The sequence below is a fragment of the Diabrotica virgifera genome, chromosome 8 (genome assembly GCF_917563875.1).
Source record: "Diabrotica virgifera virgifera chromosome 8, PGI_DIABVI_V3a".
Classification (NCBI taxonomy): Eukaryota; Metazoa; Arthropoda; class Insecta; order Coleoptera; family Chrysomelidae; genus Diabrotica; species Diabrotica virgifera.
Genome location: NC_065450.1, coordinates 223,159,531 through 223,184,930, shown reverse-complemented (window position 1 = coordinate 223,184,930; position 25,400 = coordinate 223,159,531). Strand labels below are relative to the sequence as shown.

The window sequence follows — 25,400 nt, the reverse complement described above, 5'->3', positions numbered from 1 at the left end:
ACAGTTACCGCTTCGAAAAAAAGCTGACAGGTTGATTACGAACATAAAGACGAACCGATTTTGAATCCTAAAATATCATACAAAGTTAATTTCTTTTATTGTGTTCTCGATCAAGCATTAATTTGGAAATTTGGAAAAAAACTGAGATTCAATGATCATCTACATATTATAGAGGGAGACGTTTTGTTTAAAGAATTATATGAATATTATACAGCTTCAGCATTTGTTAAAAGAATTAAATAATGATGTTTGTAAAATTTTAAAATATATATTTTTAAAGTTATTAACTGTTTCTTTATCTTAATGTGCCTATCCGTGACGACTTTGGTCAATCATCATGGCAATCTTTATTTTAGCTATATTCGCGCTATGCAGAGCGGAAAAACTGCACAGATGTTGTATTGAACCAGGTTCTGAGGTATTTTAACCAGGATGATTTTTTTGCTGGACCTCGCTTTCCAAATATTTTTCCTTGCACGATGGCTTGTAGTGGGGCATATCTGGATTCATTTCGCATAATGTGTCCAAAGTATTCCAACTTTCGAGATTTGATGGTGGCCAGTACCTCTCGGTTCTTCTTCATTTGTCTAAGGACCTTCTCATTTGTGACCCGGTCAGTCCACGGGATTTTAAGAATTCTTTGGTATAGCCACATCTCAAATCTTCCAATTTTCTGCACATATCTTCGTTCAAGGTCCACGATTCAACACTATAAGAAAAGACAGAGAAGACGTAGCATCGCAGCATTCTTACTTTTATAACAAGAGAGAGGTTGTGACTCTTGAACAAGGCCACAATACGGTTGAAGGTGGATTTAGCTTTTCCAATGCCGCTCTCTTATTTCTTGGTTGTTAGTCCATTCTTCATTTATTATGCTGCCGAGGTAGTTGTGTGCGTCACTCTTTCTACAGGGGTTTGGTTGATTTAGAGTTGCCCTTGTGTTATCTTTTTCTTGTTAATAATCATAAGCTTTGTCTTCATTACGTTTATATTAAGTCCATACTATCGAGTGTAATATGTGATTTTGTTTATAAGGACTTGTAGGTCCTCTAGGTTGTCCGCAAATATTATGGTGTCATCTGCATACCTTATGTTCTTTAGCAGGTACCCGTTTAGTAGAACTCCTTTTTTCTTTCGTTTCGTTCAAAGCTTCGATTAATATTCTTTCAGAGTAGAGATTAAAAATCAGAGTGTATAAAATACAACCTTTACTTGCCTCACTCCACGCATGATGTTCACGTATTCTGTGTGTTCACCTGCAACTCTGAGATATGCAGTCTGACTCCAGTAAGTGCTGGAAGACGTGAATAGTAAATTTTTCTGAAATAGATATTTATTTTCAAGTTCACTTGTATCTTTAGTTATTTATGTTGTTACGCCAAATGTATTTATTTAATTATTTTAGCTTAGTTTATTTTCCTGTTGCATATATGAGAATTTTTAGTTATTTTATTTGGTTACAATAAATAATCATTCATTTTCACATTATTTAATTTAACGAGACAATTTTTAAAAAAATACGTATTTTTGGGCGATTTTTTATTTAATTATTTTAGCTTTGTTTATTTTCCTGTTGCATATATGAGAATTTTTAGTTATTTTTATTTGGTTACAATAAATAATTGTTCATTTTCACATTATTTAATTTAACGAGACAATTTTTAAAAAAATACGTATTTTTGTGCGAAATTAAATGTTTTGCACACAGGCGCTAATACTTGCTGGCGCGGCACTGCATGTAAGCAATAAAAATGGTTAACTAAGGAAAAATATTATACATTAAAAACTAACAAATAAAGCAGGGGAATTGCTTGGAATCTTATGGAAATAGTAGTAGAAGCATATATATCCTGACATGGTAATATTTGCAAACGGAATTAAAAGGTTACACCGCATACTACAATATTAAGTATATGTTACAGTATAAGTTGATTCTCAGTTGGAGTTGACTATTTCTAGTTCGAGTCAACTCCAACCAAAACGAGCAGAGTAAGAGTTGATTTGAAAAATTTAATTCAACTTTTACTAGTTGAAGTCTAAATTAGACTCTTCCTAACCCTTGTTAGTAAAAGTAGATGGCGGGAAAAATAGAGTCAACTCTTACTAGTTTGAGTTGACTATTCCTGGATCGATTCAGTAAATGTAGATTATACCATATTATACGAGTATGTGCTTTTTTGATGAGTGTGTGTCTCTTTGTTTTGACCGTTTCAACTACTTATCACGATTTGAACATATCCAATATCCAGTAACATTTAATTTCTAGAATCGGTTGTTTGTGTGAATCAACTCTTACTAAATGGCATTGGGAAGAGTATACTTTTTCTAGTTGGAGTCTACTTTTACTAGTAAATGTTGAATAAAAAACCAGCCGTTTGAGTTGACTCGAACTAGGAATGGTCAACTCCAACTGGATAATCAACTTGAATTGTAACATATACAACACGTGTCAGCACTATATACTACATATAGAAATAAAACAGAAAAAAATTGACATATTTAAAACAACCAAGAAATTTACATAACCTGGGCATCAACACAACGGTAGAAAGAGTATATAAAAACTAAGGCACATTAGACTAAGAGCCGCTATAGGTGAAATTTCTTAATCATTTTAGGCACGATGGGAACCTATAACTTAAAAGTTACCCTCCCTTATTAACAGAATTACATTTTTTTTATTTTTTTAAGTTCTATGTGATTAACACATAGAATTTAGCGTGATTTTAACACACCACCTCCTTCCCCCTGCCCCCACCATCAAAAACTTCATTTTTCGTTTTTATTTTTTTTTTGGTGGGATGCAATCAATTTTAAAATTTCAAAAAATTCACACGCATAGACGAGGCTTTTATAAAACATGCCTATTTTTATAGACCCATAGGTAGAGTGTACATAACCTCAAAAAATTAAAAGAAATTTTTTTTTTCAAAAAAGCGTATAACTTTTTTTGAGGAATAGCTGCAGGTCTAATTTTTTCTTAATCTTGTGTGTTTTATCAAACACTATATTTTTATTTTTTTTTCAGATTTTTCCGTAAGGCTCCCCACCTTCAAAAATCCGAAAAACTGTTTCTTGGGGGGTTTTGGGGGATTTTCCCTATTTTATAGACTTCATAATATATCAAATCAATTTTGTTTTTATAGGCTATATGAAACTTGAAGTAACTGAGTCCTTTAGAATATTTAAAAATCAAAATAACACGTTAAAACCCCCCAAAACCCCCTTAAAAAACAGTTTTTTGGATTTTTGAAGGCGACCAGCGTTACAGAACAATCTGAAAAAAATTCGAAATATAGTGCTTGATAAAATACACAAGACTAAGAAAAAATTAGATCTGCAGCTATCCCCCAAAAAAAGTTATATACTTTTTTCCAAAAAAAAATTTTTTTAAATTTTTTGAGGTTATGTACACTCAACCTACAGGTCTATAAAAAATAGACGTGTTTTATAAAAGCCTTAACTATGCGTGTGAATTTTTGAAATTTTAAAATTGATTGGATCCGGCCACAAAAAAAATAAAATCGAAAAATAAAATTTTTGATGGTGGGGGAAGGGAGAAGGGGGTGGTGGGTTAAAATTACGATGAATCTTATGTCTTAATCACATAGAACTTAAAAAAATGAAAAAAATGAAATTCTGGTAATGAGGGAGGGTATTTTTTAATTTATGTATCCCGTCCATAAGTGGAAAGTTTGATGCGCCACTGTAAACGCATGTGCCACTGAAAAATGACGGCACAGTGCTCAAACGTTTTCTTTTAGGTTCTACTATTTAAGTTATAGGGTCCCGTCGTGCCTAAAATGATTAAGAAATTTCACCTATAGCGGCTCTTAGTCTACATGGTTAACGAATATGAAGATCAGAAGAAGAAATAGATATGGAACATAGTTACAACTCATACAACATGTATACAACAGATGCCAATACTGTGGACTAAAAATAGAAATAATGAATTATAGAAATGAACCAGAAAAAATTAAATGATGATATATTCAAAACAATCAAGAATTATACATAACCTGGGGATCAACAATAGCAAAGGTAGAAAGAGCATATAAAATATGAACATATTTTTACTCCAAAGCAGCTGCTTGAAAAAAGATGGAAATTCAATAGAACTATCCCTTCAATCTTATTTCTTCAATTTTATGTACTGAAAATGTCATATAAGATGAGCAAAACAAGGAAATGTATGCCTTCTTTTTTTGCAGATTCCTTATCGTGACGACATGAAGGAGAACATCATGGACACTGATATAGGTATTAACATTGCATGTTTAGGTCATAATTAAAAACCTTAGGGCACCAGTAGCCTTACGCCAAAATTTTTAAAAATATAATCAATACTCCTCTATCGATTCGTAAAATGGCATAGGGGAGAAAGTCGTCACAACACACGCGATTTTCCTTACAAAATAAAATTCAATTTTCAAGCAGATTTCCCTAGGAAATCCTACAGTTTTCACATATTTTATTCTCCTCTATTTCACCCTTTAGTACTCTCAAAGGCATAAGGGATAAAATCGTAAAAATATCTTTTTAGATTTCCACCAAGCATACGACAGCATTAAAAGGGATCAGATTCGGAATGCAATGGCAAAACTTTCAGTCCCAAAAAACTTATCCAGTTCGTTAAAATATATGTAAATTAATATAAGTACATCCAGACTACGGATAGGTAACAGACGCTCTGTCACCTTTTTAATCTTTTAATACCTTTTTAGTATAATCCTGGAGAAAGTTGGAATAACAGCACAAATTAGAACAGAACTACTGACAGTAAATCGACCAGAATTATTACTAGCATACGCGGATGACATTGATATTGTGTGAAACACCAATGTAAAGGAAACTTTCAAAAAATTAGAGATAGAGGCAAAAAAACAATCTAAGGGTCAATGAAGGGAAAACCAGTTTCTGAAAATTGTTTTGAAGCTATTTCCTTGTGGCATCTTAATGCAATTTGGTAATTTTATTTGGAATGTCACAATTTTACTTTAAAATAAGTTTATTTGACGTTTCAGTGTCCACTTCGGAAATCGAATCGTCAAATAAATTTATTTTATAGTCAAATTGTGGCGAGATAAGATAATCAGGGAATATGGTCTTACGCTGAGCAAGAAAAAGGCTTCAAATCAAGATACTAGCCTTCCAGATGTAGATGCCGTCGAAATGTGGGCTATATTAAGAAATTAGAGCTTAACACAAGAGAGTCAACAAAAATAAATCAGTTTTACCTCACATACATCGTCCAGAAGTCGATGAACTGACGAACTAACAAAACTTATAATCTAGGGTAAAATCAAAAGGAAAACGCAGCGAGAAAGATCTCTAGAATTCTGAGTCTGGGTCTACATCTACATGAAGGTTCGATAGCAGGACAAGAGGAGGGTGGAATTCCACAATTCCACTTACTACAAAGTAGTAAGGTACCTACTACTTACTACAAAAGTAACTAAATATAAAATAGAACCATAAATTATTAATCAAGAGACAAGAAATGGCGAGAAAGAAGACTAGATAAAACAAGAAAACGAGTTAAACGAAGAAAATAAAGTGTGATTAAAGTTATTGACGAATATCTTGAAAGTTCTAAAACTGCAAAAAAAGGAGAGAACAAACTAACATAAGTAGCAAAAGCAAACAAAGGATATAGGACACTACGATGAAAATTGTACGAAAAATTCTTTTAATGAATAAAAACAATATAAATAATTTATAAAAATTAAATAACAAAAATTGTAAAACCGTGACTAAAAATCAAAAATTTCTTTTAAAACCACCTGGTGCAATACATCTACTAAGCCGAAACTGCTAATCTTAATATTTTTTAACCCTTTCCATCAATTTAATATATTATTTAAAAATATTCCTGAAATTCTGTATTCACTTTCCAACCTCCTTTATGTAACACCCTGTATTCCGTTTCGCTCTAAAGCCATCCAAGGGCCCGGAGTTATTGAACTTCAAAGCAGCACTTCAAACCTTTCTCACACTATTTTTTAGAGGTTATCATCCAGCACGCGTATAGTATTTTGTATTGAGGATCGCGAGCGAGAGCGACTTCTAAAGAAGTTCCGATATGAACTGAAAGCAAACAGCAAAAGCTGTAAGATCACTCGCGGTAGCCCGTACCTCTCGTTGAAGAGAAACAGCCTACCCGGTATTCTAATACAGTCAATTTTGGTGAAAATTCCGGTGATGCTTGGATTATGTTCGATTTTGCGACAGATTTATTGTATCTTTTTTTATACAGAGCTCTCTCGTTTATTAAAATATATGGTCCAAGAGCTGTGAGACATTTTTGAGTAGGTATTTTAGGCAACCTGAAAATTTTTCGGGTGACTCTTCCATGATAGCCTAATACAAAAATGCCGGTCTGGCTGGAGGGCAGCGGTTATTTTCCCCAAAAATCCCCCCAAATTTAAACAAAAGGGTAAAAATTGTTATTACAAAAAATATCATTGACGTGACTTTAAAGTAAATTTAAATATTCAAATATAAAGAAAATAAACACACCAGGCGATTTGAGGGCGATTTTAACTCTGAAAGATACTGGCATGGGCGCCCCAGAATTATTTTCAGGGGATGCATCTGAACTTCAGAAGATTTCATCTGAATCTGTACATACTATTAACGAATTTAAAATACACAACTATACATGCATAACTATGTACATTCCTTCCGGACAGGGAGGTGCAATTGTTATTTTGACAGGGTATTTTTTAATATTAAAAATAAACATTCTAAAAAAGACAGTTTTTTTTGGTGAAATTTTTCAACTGCCAGGTGATCAAACAAATTACGCGTGCATATAAATGAAATGCGCTATAGGTAAGCAGCAGTGTGAGAAAGAGCGTATACCGATTGCTGTTTGCGTCCTCTGTTGTAGCTGAGAGAGTCAGTTCGCTCGAAAAAAAAATCACGTGACCTGGCGATATCCATGTTGTTGTTCCTCTAAACGTTAGAGTATTTATTGTAATATATTATGGTTTTTTAAGTAACTTTTTCTTAATTAAAGAAAAATAATACGTACTATACAATAGATTTTGCAAATATGATAGAAAAAGACAAGTTTATTATTATAAATATATAGGTAGAAAAGTATAAAACTATAAACTAAATTAATTCTGTGTCCGAATCTTGTACTTCTTCTTCAAACTCCTCAGCTGAGCTTAAATATTCATTCTCTTCTTCCTCGTCAGACTCCCCTCGAGACTCAGATTCCTCTTCTACATGATCTGTAAATAGTTGTAATATGTATTTAGAAATAATTAAAAATTAGTTAGTGATTAACTAATTGAGTTGCTACGTATTCTCCGTCCTCTTATACGGAGTCGAAGCCTGGACAATCACGGGCGCATCTGAAGAAAGACTTGCCGTTGTTGAGATGTGGAGTTATCGAATAATATTAAATATATCATGGACACACGTAACAAACACGGAAACATTAATAAAGATGAAAAAGGCAAAAGAAATACTCAACACTATGAAGGAAAGAAACACTTAACAGTATAAAAGGACAGAGAATACGTAGCTCAATTATAACTCAATTAATAACTCAATTAATTAATCACTGATTAATTTTTAATTAATTCTAAACACATATTACAACTATTTACAGATCATGTAGAAGAGGAATCTGAGTCTCGAGAGGAGTCTAACGAAGAAGAACATAATGAACATTTAAGCTAAGATAAGGAGTTTGAAGAAGCAGTACAAGATTCGGACACCGAATTAATTTAGTTTATAGTTTTATATTTTCTACCTATATTATATATTTATAATAATAAATTTGTCATTTTCTATCATATTTGCAAAATCTATTGTATAGTACGTATTATTTTACTTTAATTAAGAAAAAATTACTTAAAAAATTATAATATATAATAATTACTCTAACGTTTCGAGGCACAACAACATGGATATCGCCAGGTCACGTGATTTTCTCGAGCGAACGGACTCACTCAACTACAACAGAGGACGCAAATAGCTATCGGTATACGCTCTTTCTCACACTGCTGCTTACTTCTAGCGGTTTTCATTTATATGCACGCGTAATTTGTTTGATCACATGGCAATTGGAAAATGTCACCAAAAAAAAAACCTGTCTTTCGTAGAATATTTATTTTTAAAATTAAAAAATACCCTGTCAAAATAACAATTGCACCTCCCTGTCCGGAAGGAATGTACATAGCTATGCGTATATAGTTGTATATTGTATACTCGTTAATAGTATGTACAGATTCAGATGAAATCTTCTGAAGTTCAGATGCACCCCCTGAAAATAATCCTGGGGCGCCCATGCAAGTATCTTGCAGAGTTAAAATCGCCCTCAAATCGCCTGGCCTGTTTATTCTCTTTATATTTGAATACTTAAATTTACTTTCAAGTCATATCAATGATATTTTTTGTAATAACAATTTTTACCCTTTTTTAACTTTGGGGGTGATTTTTGGGGAAAATAACCGCTACGCTCCAGCCAGACCGGCATTTTTGTATTAGGCTATCATAGAAGAGTCACCTGAAAAATTTTCAGGTTGCCTAAAATACCTACTCAAAAATGTCTCACAGCTCTTATACTAATACTACTACTTCATGTCGGTTTATAAAGTTTTTGCCGTTTCCGACTTCCAATCGCCACTTCGTCCGGTTGTTCTATAGGTTCTCTTCTGTCTCTTTCTCTCAGCTTTTTGTTTAATTCTTCGCTCCTTTTTTTCTTTTTCTTGGTCTATCTCGTTTTCTCTTTCCTTCTGGTTTCCATTTTATTATTTCTTTTGGTATTCGTTGTTCATCCATTCTTTGTAAACAGATAAGTTGTTTTGTTGATAAGTCATCCGTAATTGTTCATTTGGTTCCCATTATTTCCCTGCGATCGTTGGTAATCCTTTCTCTTCTAGATTTTCCTGCTGCTCTTCTCCAAAAATCCATTTCCGTTGCTCTCAGCGTTGTCAGTCTTCTTTCTTTCAGTGGCCATACCTCACAGCTGTATAGAGTGATACTTTTCACTATAGTCTCATATATCCTCTTTTTATTTTCTTTGCTGATGGATTGGTCCCATAAAATGGTGTTTAACATTGTGATGGCTTTTCTACCTGACGTATTTCTTTCTCTTATAGCTTCGTCTAATGTTCCATCGTGTGAAATATTGAGACCTTAGACATATGTACTCATGGCAGTGCTTTATCGTGGTGTTGTCGTCTAATATGAGATCTTTCCGTTCTCCTCCTATGCACAACTATTCTTTTTATTTACTTCTAGACCCCATATAATATCATACTCTTCAATTAATTTTCATGCCACATAGTTTAAATCGTCATCGTCATAATCTTGTTGGTGGGTGGTATCAACATTGTTCTACATTGTTATTCATAATCTCTTGATGTTACACATTACATCTTTTGATGTTATAAATCCTGTTGTTATTTGTGTCCCTGTTTTTATTTTTGTAGTGTTGATTGTATAGCACTTTGACGGCTTTTATTAATTCTATATTAATATTCGTGCTTTTATTGATTGCCACAGCTTCTTCAGTGGAACACTGTCGTAGGCTTTCCGTAGGTCGACGAACAACATATTAATTTCTTGATTCCGTGCCATCTTCTATTCTATTATCTGGGTTAAGGAGAAAATGTGGTCAATAGTGGTTCGACCCGTACGAAATTCTGCTTGTTTTTCTGCTTCAGAATCTAAGTATTCTCTCTCGATTCGATTCTTTAAAACCTTTCCATATATTCGACTCATAGATCCGGTTACAGGTAATTTTCACAATACTTTTATCACCCTTTTTATGTATAGTAGGTACTGACGTATGATGTCTTCCATTTCATAGGGATTTCGCTTGTGTTGTGTATTACTATAGATTCCTGTAGATTATTAAAACATACCCTATATATTTTGGTAATAAATTGCTTTCCAAACACGTCAACTTTATGCAGCTGTCAAAAATATACTAATATACTAGTATGCCTAAAAAATGTTAGATTTTCTACGACCAATGTTTCTTGTGACATCGTAGCACCCCAGTTGTCAAATTATGTTACTTATTAGACACCAGATATAGATATGTCAATTGATTAAAGAATCCTGATAATAGTACGTTCTTTAACGGTAAAATATTGCAAAACCTCTAAATTTTAAAGAACCGCTTGGATTGACATGGAATTTGGCATACACGTAGCTAATAAGTCAAAGAAAAAAAGTGATATTGTGCCGATGTGTGCTTTTACCCTAGGGGTGAGTTTCACCCCCTATCGGGGTGAAAAAATATATGTCAAAAATAATTCCGGAAATGGATAAACTGACTAATTCTAAGCAACTTTTGTTCCATAGAGTTTTTTTACCAAGTCAATACTTTTCGAGTTATTTGCGAGTGAACATGTTCATTTTTCAACAAAATTTTCAAAGTTTTTAAATGGTTTTTCGCAAATAACTCAAAAAGTAAGTATTTTGTTGAAAAAAAGATTCTTAGCAAAAATAAAGCCTGTAAAAAAGTGAAAAAGATGGTGTATATATTAGTTCTCTATAAGTAGCAGAAGCAGAGTTACTAGCTAATGAAAATATGTTCATATTCATCAAATTCCAAATCGAATATTTTAACGTGATATAACCAAAAAATGAAGCACTTTTTGGGGAAAACTCATTAAAACTTTTTTAAAGTGTTTAAAAAGCTTTATTTGTGTTTTATAAAAAAATATAGCATCAAAAGTATACAAGTAACGCTCAAAATAAAGTTGGTCCCTTAGGTTCTTTGGTAAAAAAATCAGGAATATCACCCCCTAATTAGCATCTCAAATGAACTTAATCGTTACCATTTCACAAGTTCCTTTACTCGTGTACAGTCGGAAAAATGAAAGAATACCCATGAACGAACATATAAAACACGCTGTATTTTCCTGTCACCGTGTCTTAAAGAAAATTGCCCAGCACAAGTACACGAAATAATAATTATTACATGTACTTGTGCTGGCCAATTTTTTGTGTGACACGGTGACAGGAAAATGCAGCGTGTTTTATATGTTCGTTCATGGGTATTCTTTCATTTTTCCTACTGTATGTATTGTTTATATGATCTGTAAGTTTCATCGGTTCAAAGTCCTTATTTTTGAAAGGGCTGTAGTTAAAAGGGCATGAACGATTCACCAATCACGAGTATATGCAAATTTAGAAACACCAAATCTTAACCAATTTTTGTCTTACAGAAAAACAAAAAATTACAAAAGATTTAAAAAAGCTAAGCCAAATTTTTTTATTGTTTGAGATTTTTGTTATTTCCAACAAGTTTTAAGTTATTTAAAAAAAAAAAAAATTTTTTCAAAATTAAATTTTTTAAAAAGTTTACTTTAAAACCAATTGTTTTCAAAAATAAGCACTTTGAATTAATAAAACTTACAGGTCATATAAACACAACGATCTTGTGATCTTTACGATTTTTTTTACCAAAACAAAAGGGACCAACCTCATTTTGAGCGTAACTTGCTTACCTTTGACGCTAGAAAGTTTTTTTATAAAAACAGAAATAAAGTTTTTTTTAAACACTTTAAAAAAGTTGTAATGAGTTTTCCCCAAAAAGTGCTTAATTTTTTGTATATTTCACGTTGAAATACTCTATTTGGAATTTGGTGAACATGAACCTATTTTTCATTAGCTATAACTCTGGTTCTGCTAGGTATAGAGACCTCGTGCATACACCATTTTTTTACTTTTTTTACAGGCTATATTTTTACTCAGAACATTTTTTTCGATAAAAGACTTACTTTTTGATTATTTGTGAAAAACCGTCTAAAAACGTGGTTATTTTGTTGAAAAATGAACATGTTCACTCGCAAATAACTCGAAAAGTATTGACTTTGTGAAAAAAGTTTATAGAACAAAAGTTGCTTAGAATTAGTCAGTTTATCCATTTCCGGACTTATTTTGGACATATATTTTTTCACCCACAAGAGGGGGTGACACTCACCCCCAGGGCAAAAGCACACATCGGCACAATATCACTTTCTTTCTTTGACCTGTTAGCTATGCGTTTGCCAAATTTCATGACAATCCAAGCGGCTCTTTAAAATTTACAGCAACAGCCGTGAAAGAATGTATTGTAATTGGAAGTTCATAATATAAAAATTCAGTAATTAACTGGAGCTCTTCTTACGATAATGTACTCTTCTATTCTACTATCCATGCTTGAGATGAGGTAATCGATATCTTCGGTGACATAGAGGTCCAAAAATTCTGAATTTCTTTCCGAAAGTACTCTAAATTCATCATAGCTCATACATGTTGAATGGAAGAACGGTAGGCCCAGTGATTTTACTGGTCATGTAAGAACGGTGACACTTATGTTGAAGAAGGCGATAACATAGAAAATCAACTAAAGTTACATGAGCAACCACACATTGAAAGACCAATAAAAGAAGTGTCAAATGTCATCAAAAACTTGAAAATAATAGAGTCTCAGGAATCGACGAAATCTGCTCTGAAAAGTATAAGGAAGGCAGTGGCCAACTTTTGACAGCAATCAATAAACTAATAGTATTTGTATGGCAAAACGAATTGATGCCAGAGGAATGGCTAAAGTTGGGGTCATAAAAAGATAATTCCCTAGTTAGTACACCTTAATACCTGGACTAACACGCCAGTAGTCAATGGTAAGTGAGTCTCATCACGAATATTTGATGGAATGAATTATAGGAGATTATTTTGTGCCTCGCAAGGTTAACAACGAAGCCCACAAATTTATGTAGATACATATGTTTTTCTAGGCAAAAAAGGAAATAACTATTAATTACAGAGAGAATGTACACAGTGAGTTACTGTGCAATACTGTTGTTCGTATAAACCATAGTTAGATGTCAAGAATGAGACAGATAAATTACAAATCTAATTAACGAAGACACTAATTCGGAGGATAAAGAAAGTCGATTTTCCAAAATTTTGTTCCATATTCCATATACATATTTAATTTATTATTTTTCTTCGCAGAACCCACTCAATAGTGTTGTCAAAAAATTGTTACTTCTTATTTTTATTGTGTGTGTAAAGTCACGCATAAGCTTAAACTCTAAATAACCCCAAAACACACCCGGTAACTAGATCAGAAGTTCTCAAGCCAATCCAGTGTAGAGAGGGGTTAGACAAAGATGCGCTTTGTCAGCTGATTTATTCAATATTTATGGTGAACATGTCATGAGGACGGCTTTAGAAGGATGGGTCTGTGGAGTATCGGTACCTGGTAGAAAAACCTCCAATTTAAGTTTTGCTGATGACACTACATTGTATGTGTAAGTGAAAGTGCTGGATGTGCTGGAACTGCTGAATTTTCGGCGAAGAGTTGAGTTAGAAAGCATTAAAGCTGGTCTTAAAATGAATAAAGACATTACGAAGATAATGATGATGGACAAATTCAACACTATACAGCTTGTGACCACTTGGAGGAATACCAGGTAGCAGATAGCGTCAACTATATTCGATATAGTAGTAGTATATTATCTACTAAAGTCTTTGTTTTTTTCTTATTATATAGGCTTGGATCCCGCGTACCAAAAAAAAGTTTATGGAAACACTGGAACAAGGGAAGTTTTAATTGTGGAACATGATTTTAATTGTGGAACGTGTCATCCTGACAAGTTTATAATTATTCTGAAAACTAGCAGGTTGTTTTTAAGTTTATTTAATAGCAAACTTTATATTATAATATATGAAAAAAATGTTTGTTCGACAGATATGTTGGGCATTTTAATAAGTCCGACACGTAGAACATGTCAAATGACAGGAATTATGTTGGTGGTAAATAGCAGTCTGATTTTTGCATGAGAGTTTAATGGAAGGGTAACAAATCAATTGGAAGTTCTGTCCGACAAAATACACGGGACGTTTTCGTAGTGTGACGTTCGAAACCTGTAACCTGTTCCACAATTAAAACTTCCCCTGTTGTAGTGTTCCCGTACATCAAAGTTTGTCCGACTGGACACATTTAAGCTATTAACAAATTTTCAGTTTGTTATTAATAAACTTTTTTCATGTCAGAACAACCACACAAAAAACTTCTGCAATAAACAACCGTGCTGTGTCAAATGCGCAGAACCTCATTACACTAAAGAATGTCCAAGGAAAACCAGAGACAGTAATGTTAAATGTGCTAACTGTGGTGAAAATCACCCCGCAAATTATAGAGGGTGTGAAGTTCACAAACAATTACAAAAACTTAAATTCCCTAACTTGAGACGACACAACGCGAGGACAAACCAAGATAGAACTACAACAGTCAACTATGTGCAACCTGGAATAACATACGCACAAGCAACGCAAGCAGTTAACCAGCAAGCCTCCAACCAAACTACTACACAACATATACCAAATCAAACTAATAACCACACAGACATGTCAGAACTGAAAGACATGTTAAAAAACTGACGGAACAAATGAGCACTATGCTCAACCTCCTGACCATGATTCTCAACCAGAAATGACTCAGTTACTAAAGCTAGTATTATGGAACGCCAATGGCTTAAGTCAACATGTAGAAGAATTAAAACTATTTATTAACACACAAAAAATTGACATAATGCTGATTACAGAAACTCATTTTACATCCAAAAACCACATCAATATTCCACGACTTACAACTTATCATACGCAACATCCCAACGAAAAAGCACATGGAGGCACTGCAATAATAGTTAGTAATAAACTAAAGCACTACGAAATACAAAAACATGAATGCGACTATCTACAGGCCACCAGCATTGTTGTGGAAGATCAACTAGGCCCACTAACAGTATCAGCTATATACTGTCCGCCAAAGCACAATAACAAAACGGAACAGTTTGAAAATTTCTTTAAAACATTAGGAAATAGATTTATAGCAGGAGGAGATTTTAATTCTAAGCATACTACCTGGGGATCCAGAATTATTACCACAAAAGGCAGAGAACTTCTTAAAGCTATAAATGCGACCAATGCAAATTACCTCACCACAAGGGAACCAACTTACTGGCCTACCGACAATGCAAAAATACCTGATCTACTCGACTTTTATATTGTTAAAGGAATTAATGTTAAATTGGCAAAAGTAGAATCTTGTTACGATCTACCCTCTGACCACTCTAGCGTAATCGCGACATGGTATGCACAAATAACAAACAGTACTAAACAACCATCACTATACAGTATCAAAACAGACTGGAGCATTTTCAAGACTAAACTAGATGAACTAATTGACATAAACATCCCATTGAAAACAGAAAGTGACATCTACGCAGCAGTAGAAAATCTTCAGAAATCTATACAAGAAGCTGCTTGGTATGCTACCCCTGACTGCTACCAAACAGAATTGAAAGAGAATTGCCCAACTGTAATAAAGGAAATGATTGCTAGAAAGAGAAAAATAAAGGAAGAGTGGCGAAGAAAAAGAACACATGAGAACAAGGCGAAATTAAATAAAATCACCAAGGAAATTAAACTACAATTGCATAATATCAAAAATAACAAAATACAAGAATATCTTACAGGTTTATCAGCAAACGCAGATAGTGAATATACCCTTTGGAAGGCCACGAGAAAAATCAAACACCCGAAACAACAAATACCACCAATACGAAACCAAGAGGGAAACTGGTGTAGAAATAATAAGGAAAAAGCCGAAGCATTTGCAAATCACCTCACTAATGTATTCCAGCCACATCCCATGGAAGATGGTGACACAGAGGAAGAAATAAATGACTTCCTGGAATCGCCCTACCAGATGGATTTACCTATACAAAAAATCACCACTAAAGAAGTTAGAAATATGATCCAGCATGAAATCAGTCCAAAAAAAGCTCCAGGGTATGACCTGATCAACGGGAAAGTACTGCAGCAATTGACATGCAAAGGTCTGAAAATGATAACGCAAGTATTTAATGCAATATTTAGGCTAGGTTACTACCCAGAACAATGGAAAGTTGCTCAAATTATTCTCATACCTAAGCCAGGGAAAAATAAAACTCAGGTGACTTCATACAGACCAATAAGCCTGCTACCTGTTCTATCAAAAATTTTGGAAAAACTTCTCCTTAAACAATTATCCCCAGTTATAGAAGAAAGGAAACTAATTCCCCAACACCAATTTGGGTTCAGAACACAACACGGAACGATAGAACAGGTACATAGACTGGTAAAACACATCAGAAGTGATCTAGAAAATAAAAGGTATTGTTCTGCTGCATTCCTGGACATTGGTCAGGCCTTCGACAAGGTATGGCATGCTGGTATGCTCTTTAAACTAAAGAAAAACCTTCCTCATCCCTTTTATCAAATCCTAAAAAGCTATATTTCCAACCGGCATTTCCTAGTCAAGCAGGATAATGAATACACAAGCCTAAGACCAATAAAAGCCGGAGTACCACAAGGAAGTGTCTTGGGACCGATATTGTACTTGCTCTACACTGCTGACCTACCCACAAGTAACAAAACAACGTGTGCAACTTTTGCTGATGACACTGCTGTACTAGCCTCCCACCATGATCCAAATACAGCATCCAGAACCCTTCAGAAAGACCTTAATAATATACAAATATGGCTTAAAAAATGGAAGATAAAGGCGAATGAGAGTAAATCCATCCATGTAACCTTCACCATGAGAAGACAAACATGTCCATCTGTAACACTAAATGAAACTCAACTCCCACAAACCGATACTGTCAAGTACCTAGGAATCCATCTTGATAGGAGATTAACTTGGCAAAAACACATTTTTACAAAAAGAAAACAACTAGGAATAAAATTTCGAGAAATGTACTGGATCATCGGTCGTAAATCTCAACTATCACTTGAAAACAAACTGCTGATATATAAAACTATATTAAAACCAGTGTGGACCTATGGTATCCAACTTTGGGGGACAGCCAGTCAAACTAACCTAGAAATATTGCAGAGATTCCAGAACAAAGTCCTTAGAACAATGCTGAATGCCCCTTGGTACGTGCCGAACTATGTGATAGAGCAAGACCTCAATGTGCCATCCATAAAAACAGTAATAACGGAATATTACAAAAAATATTCCAAGAGACTAGAATCTCATCCAAATGAGTTAGCCAGCAACCTTACTGATGACCACAATGATGTACGACGCCTGAAGAGATTCAAAGTAGTGGATCTAGCAAGAAGATTCGAATAATCTGTGATAACTAAACTTATTTTAATTTGTTTTAATTTAATTTATGTAAAGAGGGTGATCACTGGATCTCCCTCTACAGGTCAAAATTTTCAATTTTTGTCAAATAATTTACCTATTGTTCTCAGTTGAGGACAGATTGTAAATATTACAACATTAAATAAAAAAAAAAAAAAAAAAAAAAAAAAAATGTCAGAACATGTCATGTTTTTAATCAAAATAAACATACTTCATGGAAAGTAGGTATCTTTTTACTCTTTGTAAGATAAATTAACCTTAACATAAAAATTTTAAAGCAAAATTTTGTTGTATTGACCAGCTTTTTGTACCTAACATTGTATGCAGTATCTGTGTGTGCTATGTTAACTAATACCACATCTATATATCTGTTTTAAAAGTAGATAAATTCAGATGTGTGGGATTAAAAGTTAAGTAAGTAAAGTAGATATGAGTATCGGAGTGATGAATAAAATGTGTGCCAGAACTGGTTACCGTAAATGGTGAATTGTCTTCTCGCCGATGTCGATATCAAGCATACTGAACTACGTAAGAAATATCCACCAACTGAGTACATCCATTTAAGAAGTTAATATTAACCATTACCTTCATGGACGTTCGTCAAAGTTATTTCAAAAGGTTCAGTTAGAGACTTATAGAGACAAGTACAGACATATAGTAAAATACATCATTTGATAAAGGCACTCTGCTGAAACAGCTGCAGTGACTTTAATTTACAATATATTTTGTGGAAGTATTGACAACAACCGAAACTTGAGCTTTTAACAACAGCAAAGTCAACAAACTTCAAGTGACTCAGAGAGCTATGGAACGGAGAATGCTCAACATTAAGCTCAGTGATTGCAACTCCAATGAAGAGATAAGAAGGCAATCAAAAGTAACAGATGTGATCCAGAAGGTTACCATGTTAAAATGGAACTGGGCAGGATACATAGGAAGAATGGAAGACAACCTCTGGACAAAGCGAATTCTCGAGTGGCGACCAAGGGCAAGCAAAAGAAGTAGAGGCAGACCTCAAACAAGATGGACTATTACATCAAGCGAATGGCTGGCCACGAATGGATGCAAAAAACAGCAAACAGATATGAATGGAGACATCCAACGATGGATGGAATAGCTGTTGATGATGATAATGATTGACAACAAAAGTTTTTCAGTATTTTATTGTTGTTCTTCTTCTTCTTCGTTTAGCCATTCACGTCCACACCTGAACATAAGCCTCTTCAAGTCTTCCTTTCCATTGTTTTTTGTTGTACGCCACTTGTAGCCAATTTTTCCCGGCAGTTCGTTTCAGATCATCTGTCCATCTCATAGGAGGTCTGCCTCTGCGTCTTTTGTGTTAGTATGGTCTCCAGGTTAGAATTGTTCTGTGCCATTTGTTTAGATCGCTCCTAGCTACATGTCCAGCGTATTCCCATTTCAATTTTAATGTTTTTTGTACCACATCGGTGACTTTGGTTTTCTGTCTTATACATATGTGTTTGTTTTCCTGTCCTTAAGTGATATGCCAAGCATTGCTCTTTCCATCGCGTATTGAGTGACTCTGAGTATCTTCAAATTGTTTTTTGTGATTGTCTATGTTTGTGCCCCATATGTTAATATCGAAATAATGCATGCATCAAAAACTTTAGATCTAAGATGTAGTTGAATTTGCTGATTTCTGAGTATATAGTTCAGTTTGTCGAATGCTGCCCATGCTAATTTTCTTCTTCTTTTTATTTCTTCCGTTTGAATTTCCCTATTTAGTATTATTTTTTGTCCTAAGTATATATAATATATTCTTCAACTTTTCTATAACTTTGTCGTTTATTATTGTCACGGTTTCTTCAGAGTGCATGACATTTGTTTTGTTTAAATTCATTTTCAGTCCTATTTTAGACGATTCTGTGTGTAGTTCTGAAAGCATGGTTTGCAGTTCTTGTAGGTCAGTAGCTATCAGGATTATGTCATCCGCAAATCGTAGATTACTGAGGTAGCGACCATTGATGTTTATTCCCTTATATTTCCAATTTAGATTTTTAAACACGTCCTCCAAAACTAAGGTGAACAGTTTGGGTGATAGAGTGTCTCCCTCTTTGACTCCCCTGTTTAATGGTACAGGGTTCGTGTATTCATTTTCATTTAGGTAGTATGTAGCTGTAGCTTGGTCCATAGTTTCTTTTATTAAGTTGATATATCTGCTGTCTATTCTACAATTTTGCATGTCGTTTATTACGGCCGTGTGTTCTATAGTGTCGAAAGCTTTTTCGTACTCTACAAATGCTATAAAAAGTGGAAACTTGTATTCTTTACATTTTTCTATTACTTAATATTTTTGTGGTTAACAGGTGATCGGAAGTTGAATGGCCTTTTCTAAAACCTGCCTGTTCATACGGTTGGTATTCATCTAATTTCCTTGTTAGTCGGGTAGTTGTGACTTTGATGAGTATTTTAAACAGGTGTGACAGTAGACTGATGGGGCTGTAGTTTTCCAACTTTCGATTATCACCTTTCTTGTGTAATAAGATTACTTTAGAGTTGTTCCAGCTCTTAGGGACTTTGCCCTGGTGTAAACAACTACTGTCTATAAGCTTAGTTACAATTGTAATGAGTTCCTTACCTCCTTCTAATATCATATCTGTGGTAATCCTATCTTCTCCTGCAGCTTTATTGCTCTTCATGTTTTCCAATGCTGTAGTTACCTCTGAAATTGTTATTTTTGGCATTATTTCCGATCCAACATTTTTTATTAATTTCCGCGCTGGCCTCATTTCATCGTCTTGTTGATTGTTTTGTAGAGTTCCGTGTAAAATTCTTCTATTCGTTTCAGTATGTTTTCTCTAGTTGTGATTTCATTTTCGTCTTTTCCCATTAATGATATTATCTGACGTCGTCCTAGTGTCAGTCTGAGGCATTTCATACTCTTATTTTTTTTTAATAGTTGTTGTTATTTTATTGTTAGATAAAATAAGTTTCGATCAAGTAACGGTCGAATCCATCAAATGTTTAGTTGTAGGATTGTGAGATGTTTAGATTGGACCTTAAGCAGAAGACGGTATTCGTATGACGATACGAAAAGCTCAAGCATTCAGCATGCTCAACCTTGTTTGGAAGTCTGGCCAGTATACTACAAAGATAAAGATCCGAATATTCCACTCAAATGTCATGGCTTTTCTACTCTACGGACGTAGAACCTGGAAAATGACAAAAATCCTTACAGACAAACTGAAGGTCTTTGTTAACAAATGCCTACGAAGAATTGCTCGTATTTTCTGGCTTAACATAATCAGAAACGAAGATCTGTTACAGCTTACCAAACAAAAGAGGGTAGAAAATGAAATCAAATCCAGAAAGCGGGGTTGGATCGGCCTCGTACTTCGAAAAAATAGCTCCTGCTATTTTTTCATTGCAAATACTGCCCTTGAGTGGAATCCCCACAAAAGGAAAAGGAGGTCGGCCAGCATAAACTTGGAGAAGATCAATCATGGACGACATAAGAGGTCAAGGAAAATCTTGGAATGCGGTGAACAACTTAGTACAAAATAGCATAAAATGGCGCGTTTTCACTGAAGCTCTATGCTCCACTTATGAGTTCATGAACCTTATTGAAGAACCCCAAATTACAGCAACCTGATTGATTGAAATTAGGGGCAATGCCGTAATTTTTCACAACATTTAAATCATTTCTTTATTTCTGATCCTTTCTGAAAAAAACTGCGCCTCTACCACTGTTTACCTTATTTAGTAAAACAAATTGTTACACGGCAATGTCACATTTTCCACATTGCATGGCTAAACAGATGGTTTATGAGAAAAGCACCAGTCGGCTCATATCAATAAAATAATTTTTGTTTGTTTTTGAATGATCCGAAACAAAACGAGAAAGATGATTGGAAGACATCGAACAACTACCTTGGAGATTATTAATGTGTCTAACGGCCTTGCAATTGGTTTCTCGTTATTAAAACATTAAAATCTTTGCTACTGAGATTTTCAGAAATATTTTTACTTTCTCGCTTACACCTACTCCGGCGTGTTGCCTTGCCCATATACTGGTAGGGGAGCAAAGTATGCTAAATGTGCAGTCACTCGAGCGCTTTGGGGATCTATTGGGTTGTGAAGAGTAGGTCCTAAAACCAAAAAAAGTTAAGTAAAATTTTCCATTTTAGCGGGCGCTTGCCATTTTTTAATTTAGTTTTCCATTTCCATTAATCGTTTTTTCCGAATATAGCGCCATCTATCCATAATTCGAAAAAATGTTTCGAATAAAAGTTGCTTATTTTTATGCAGAGAATTCAAATTTGTAATAAAAATGGGGGCTCCCATTTAAGATTTTAAAGTAACCCCCCACCCCACCTCCGTGGGGGGTCGCGTTTGGTACCATTCGATATATTTTTCAAAAATATTAAATAAGTGTATTTTGCAGTTTTTCGATCTAATGTTTATTTTACTAAATATCGCGGGATTTGTATTTAAAATTTAAAATTTACCCCCACCCCTATCTGCGAGGGGTCGTGTTTGGTATCTATCGATAGATTTTTGAAAAATATTGAACGTGTAGTTTTTAGTTTTTCGATCTGACTTTTATTTCGCGAAATATTCGCCTTTTTCTTGTGAAAATTTGTGACTCACCAATTCCCTTACGCCCCGCTCAAATCGTCAGATTTTTTAAATATACACTGTTTTGCATGTACTTAACTTACCTTATCTTAATCTGACAATTTCGAGTATTTTTAAGGATAGATTTTTTTTTTCGGGCCCCCCTAAACGAACTCCCCTGTGTTAAGAGCCAATATATGGCAGAGGTACATCTGCAGGGTACCACGTTTCTCCCCATATGATAATCTGACGCGCTCGAGTAACTGCAAAAATCCCCGCTTGGGCTCCCCTACCATAAGGGAAAGTTTGTGTTGAAAGTAAATTTATGGTATAAAAGTCGTTTTTTCAAACCTACAAATATCGAATTGCCTCTAGCCAAATACTTGTAGATATTACTTCAAGGAGCAATAACACTATTTCAAGTAGAAATTGATATTTATTAGTAATAAAGAAGTGTTATACAGGGTGCGCCAAACCTCTGGTTTTCTTTGATTACGGCTAAAATATGAGATATACAAAAAAATGTTTATAACAAAACTAATGTTTATCAAAGAGGTCTATAATTTAAAATTATTTTCAATTATACAGGGTGAGTCAGAACGACGGTATGAACCAAAGTTTTATTTTTTTAAATGGAACACCCTATATATTAAATCATTTTTGAATATATTATTTAAAAATATGAAAAATTTGTATAAGGTCTTATAGGCCTAAAGTTAATAATTTTCGAAATATTTACATTTTTATTGAGAAAAATGGTAATATTTATAGGGTCGTGGATTATGTTTCCAAGGAAATAAAAATTTAGGTGATAGATCAAAGTTTTTAAAATATAGTGTTATTTTTAAATAATTTAATATTTTTTACTTTTAGCCATAAAATATACAGTGTGATCACTATTTGCAAATACAAAATTTTCTCATTTTTTTTAATGGGACACCCTGTATATTAGTTTTGCGTTTTGTAGTAAATATTACAACCTTTCTTTTGGTATAAGGTTGTATGTACCTAGCATGTTTCGTTTTGTAGATATTTAAAAAAAAAACTATAGATTTTACGTTTTTGCGGATTTTTTATTTAAAAATTTTTTTGCAAAAAAAATAATTATAATCTGGTTTTAGAAACATACACTAAAATATAAAATATGAAAATAAAAACGTAATTAAAGATTAAAATAAATCGTATGCTAGTACAATTCAATTGAATTTAATAACTTTAAATTATTTTACAAAAAATATTTTACCATGTTAATGAATGCATAAATTAGTTACTAAATTAAATAAACAACCAAATTTTAAATCAACCGTAGTAATTCTTCTACCGCAGTAACTTTCCTGTACCAAATTAATTGTTAGTTATATTGTATTTATGAGTAAGATCAGTTAATAACTTTTTAATTTACCTACATCTTGAGAACGTATAAAGTATGCTTTGAAACAAATGAACGTTATGGAAGTATATTAAGAAGTAAATAGTATCTATGTACCTACTCGTGTCACACAAGCTGGTAATAATTTCTAATGGTTTCGCCCAAAACAAATGTCATATCCACAAATCTTTCGGTTAAAAAATTAAAATTTAAAATATAAAAAATTGTTACAAAAATTTCAACTACAAAAGTATTACCAGCTTTTGTGAAACCAGTAAATACTATTTATATTAATAAATAATTTGGCTGATACATTTAACATTCAGCTATTTTAAAGCATACTTTATAATAATTTTTATATTCTCAAGATGTATGATGTATGTAAATAAATTTAAAAGGTAAATTAAAAGTTTAACTAAATACAATTTAACTAACAATTAATTTGGTACAGGAAAGTTGCTGTAGTAGAAAAATTACTACGGTTGATTTAAAATTTGGTTGTTTATTTAATTTATTAACTAATTTATGGATTCATTAAAATGGTAAAATATTTTTTGTAAAATAATTTAAAGTTATTAAATTCAATTGAATTGTACTAGCAATTGTATTTATTTTAATCTTTAATTACGTTTTTATTTTCATATTTTATATTTTAGTGTATGTTTCTAAAACCAGATTATAATTATTTTTTTTGCAAAAAAATTTTTAAATAAAAAATCCGCAAAAACGTAAAATCTATAGATTTTTTTTAAATATCTACAAAACGAAACATGCTAGGTACATACAACCTTATACCAAAAGAAAGGTTGTAATATTTACTACAAAATGAAAAACTAATATACAGGGTGTCCCATTTAAAAAAAATGAGAAAATTTTGTATTTGCAAATAGTGATCACACTGTATATTTTATGGCTAAAAGTAAAAAATATTAAATTATTTAAAAATAAGACTATATTTTAAAACTTTTGACCTATCACTTAAATTTTTATTTCTTTGGAAACATAATCCACAACCCTATAAATATTACCATTTTTTTTAATAAAAATGTAAATATTTCAAAAATTATTAACTTTAGGCCTATAAGACCTTAAACAAATTTTTCATATTTTTAAATAATATATTCAAAAATGATTTAATATACAGGGTGTTCCATTTAAAAAAATACAACTTTAGTTCATACCGTCGTTCTGACTCACCCTGTATAATCAAAAATAATTTTAGAATATAGACCTCTTTGATACACATTAGTTTTGTTATAAACATTTTTTTGTATATCTCATAGTTTAGCCGTAATCAAAGAAGACCAGAGGTTTGGCGCACCCTGTATATTGTGTGAAATATTCTTCAAAGACATCTGCATTCATCTCTTCACGTTAGTCTTAGGTTGAGGTTGAGGTCGACTGACACTCCAATAAACAATCTTTAACGAACCTTTCACAAACAAATTTTCTCCATTGATCTCTATCTTCAGCTGCTCTAAGTCCTCTTTGTCTTCTCCCCGAAAAGTTTCCAGAAACAATTATAAATCTTATCAATCGAAGTAGCACAGAAAACTACAATAAATATCGTTCCCATACCACCAGATTGACATAAGGTGGAACTTCTCTGGTTACTCCCTCCCGTGATTTTCAAAAATTATAAATCATACGGGTGCCGAGACGAAATTAAGATGAGGGAATTTTGAATAATTCCGTCCCATCTGCTCAGCGTGGTGAAAGTTCTCTTCGTTCTCTGGAACCTCTCTCTTGTGCGATTAGAAAACTGACTGAAGATGTTCAGCGAAGGTGTCAGCCCTCTCTTCGTCACTTCGAGACCAGGTGCCGTCATTTTTTCTTATCGGTGCTTTAGTTTGTGATTGTGTTTTGAGTTTTTTTAGACAATTTTCATAACAAGTAGTTCTTTTCTTCAGAGCTAGACAGATTCTCTAGAAAATAGTTTATTTCTTGTTCTTTGTGTTCCTGTAGGACCTTTTTTAATTGACGGGTTGCTCTGTTGTATTTGGTTTTGTCATCTGGAGCACGGGTGGTCTGCCATCTTTTTCTTAAATTGTCTTTTCTCGTATGTCATGGTTTTTATATAGAGCGGGTATGAGCCCGATCTCTTAACATATGATAATATCATATATTATATCAGGTGAAGCTTCCCATGCGGCTTGTTGTATTTTTACAGTTAGATGTTTGACTGCTTCTTCTATATCTTGCTCAGATTTTAGTGGTAGGTTTAAATTTATACTATTTTTTATTATATCATATATAACATATATGAAGATACTTTTAATATGTATA

At 33.3% G+C, this 25,400-nt stretch overlaps 1 protein-coding gene across 6 annotated transcripts in view; it reads right to left on the bottom strand.

Annotated features, from left to right (window-relative positions):
* LOC114342178 (four and a half LIM domains protein 2) overlaps nucleotides 1-25,400 on the bottom strand; it is a 485,196-nt gene that overhangs the window by 49,122 nt on the left and 410,674 nt on the right. Inside the window, exon 1 of one of the 6 annotated variants that reach the window (XM_028292577.2) lies at nucleotides 5,989-6,109. The exons of the other annotated variants lie outside the window; for them this stretch is intronic. The gene's annotated coding sequence lies outside the window, so the exon portion shown is untranslated. Of the gene's footprint in view, nucleotides 1-5,988; nucleotides 6,110-25,400 lie in introns of those variants that run through there. 6 annotated transcript variants of the gene reach the window in all.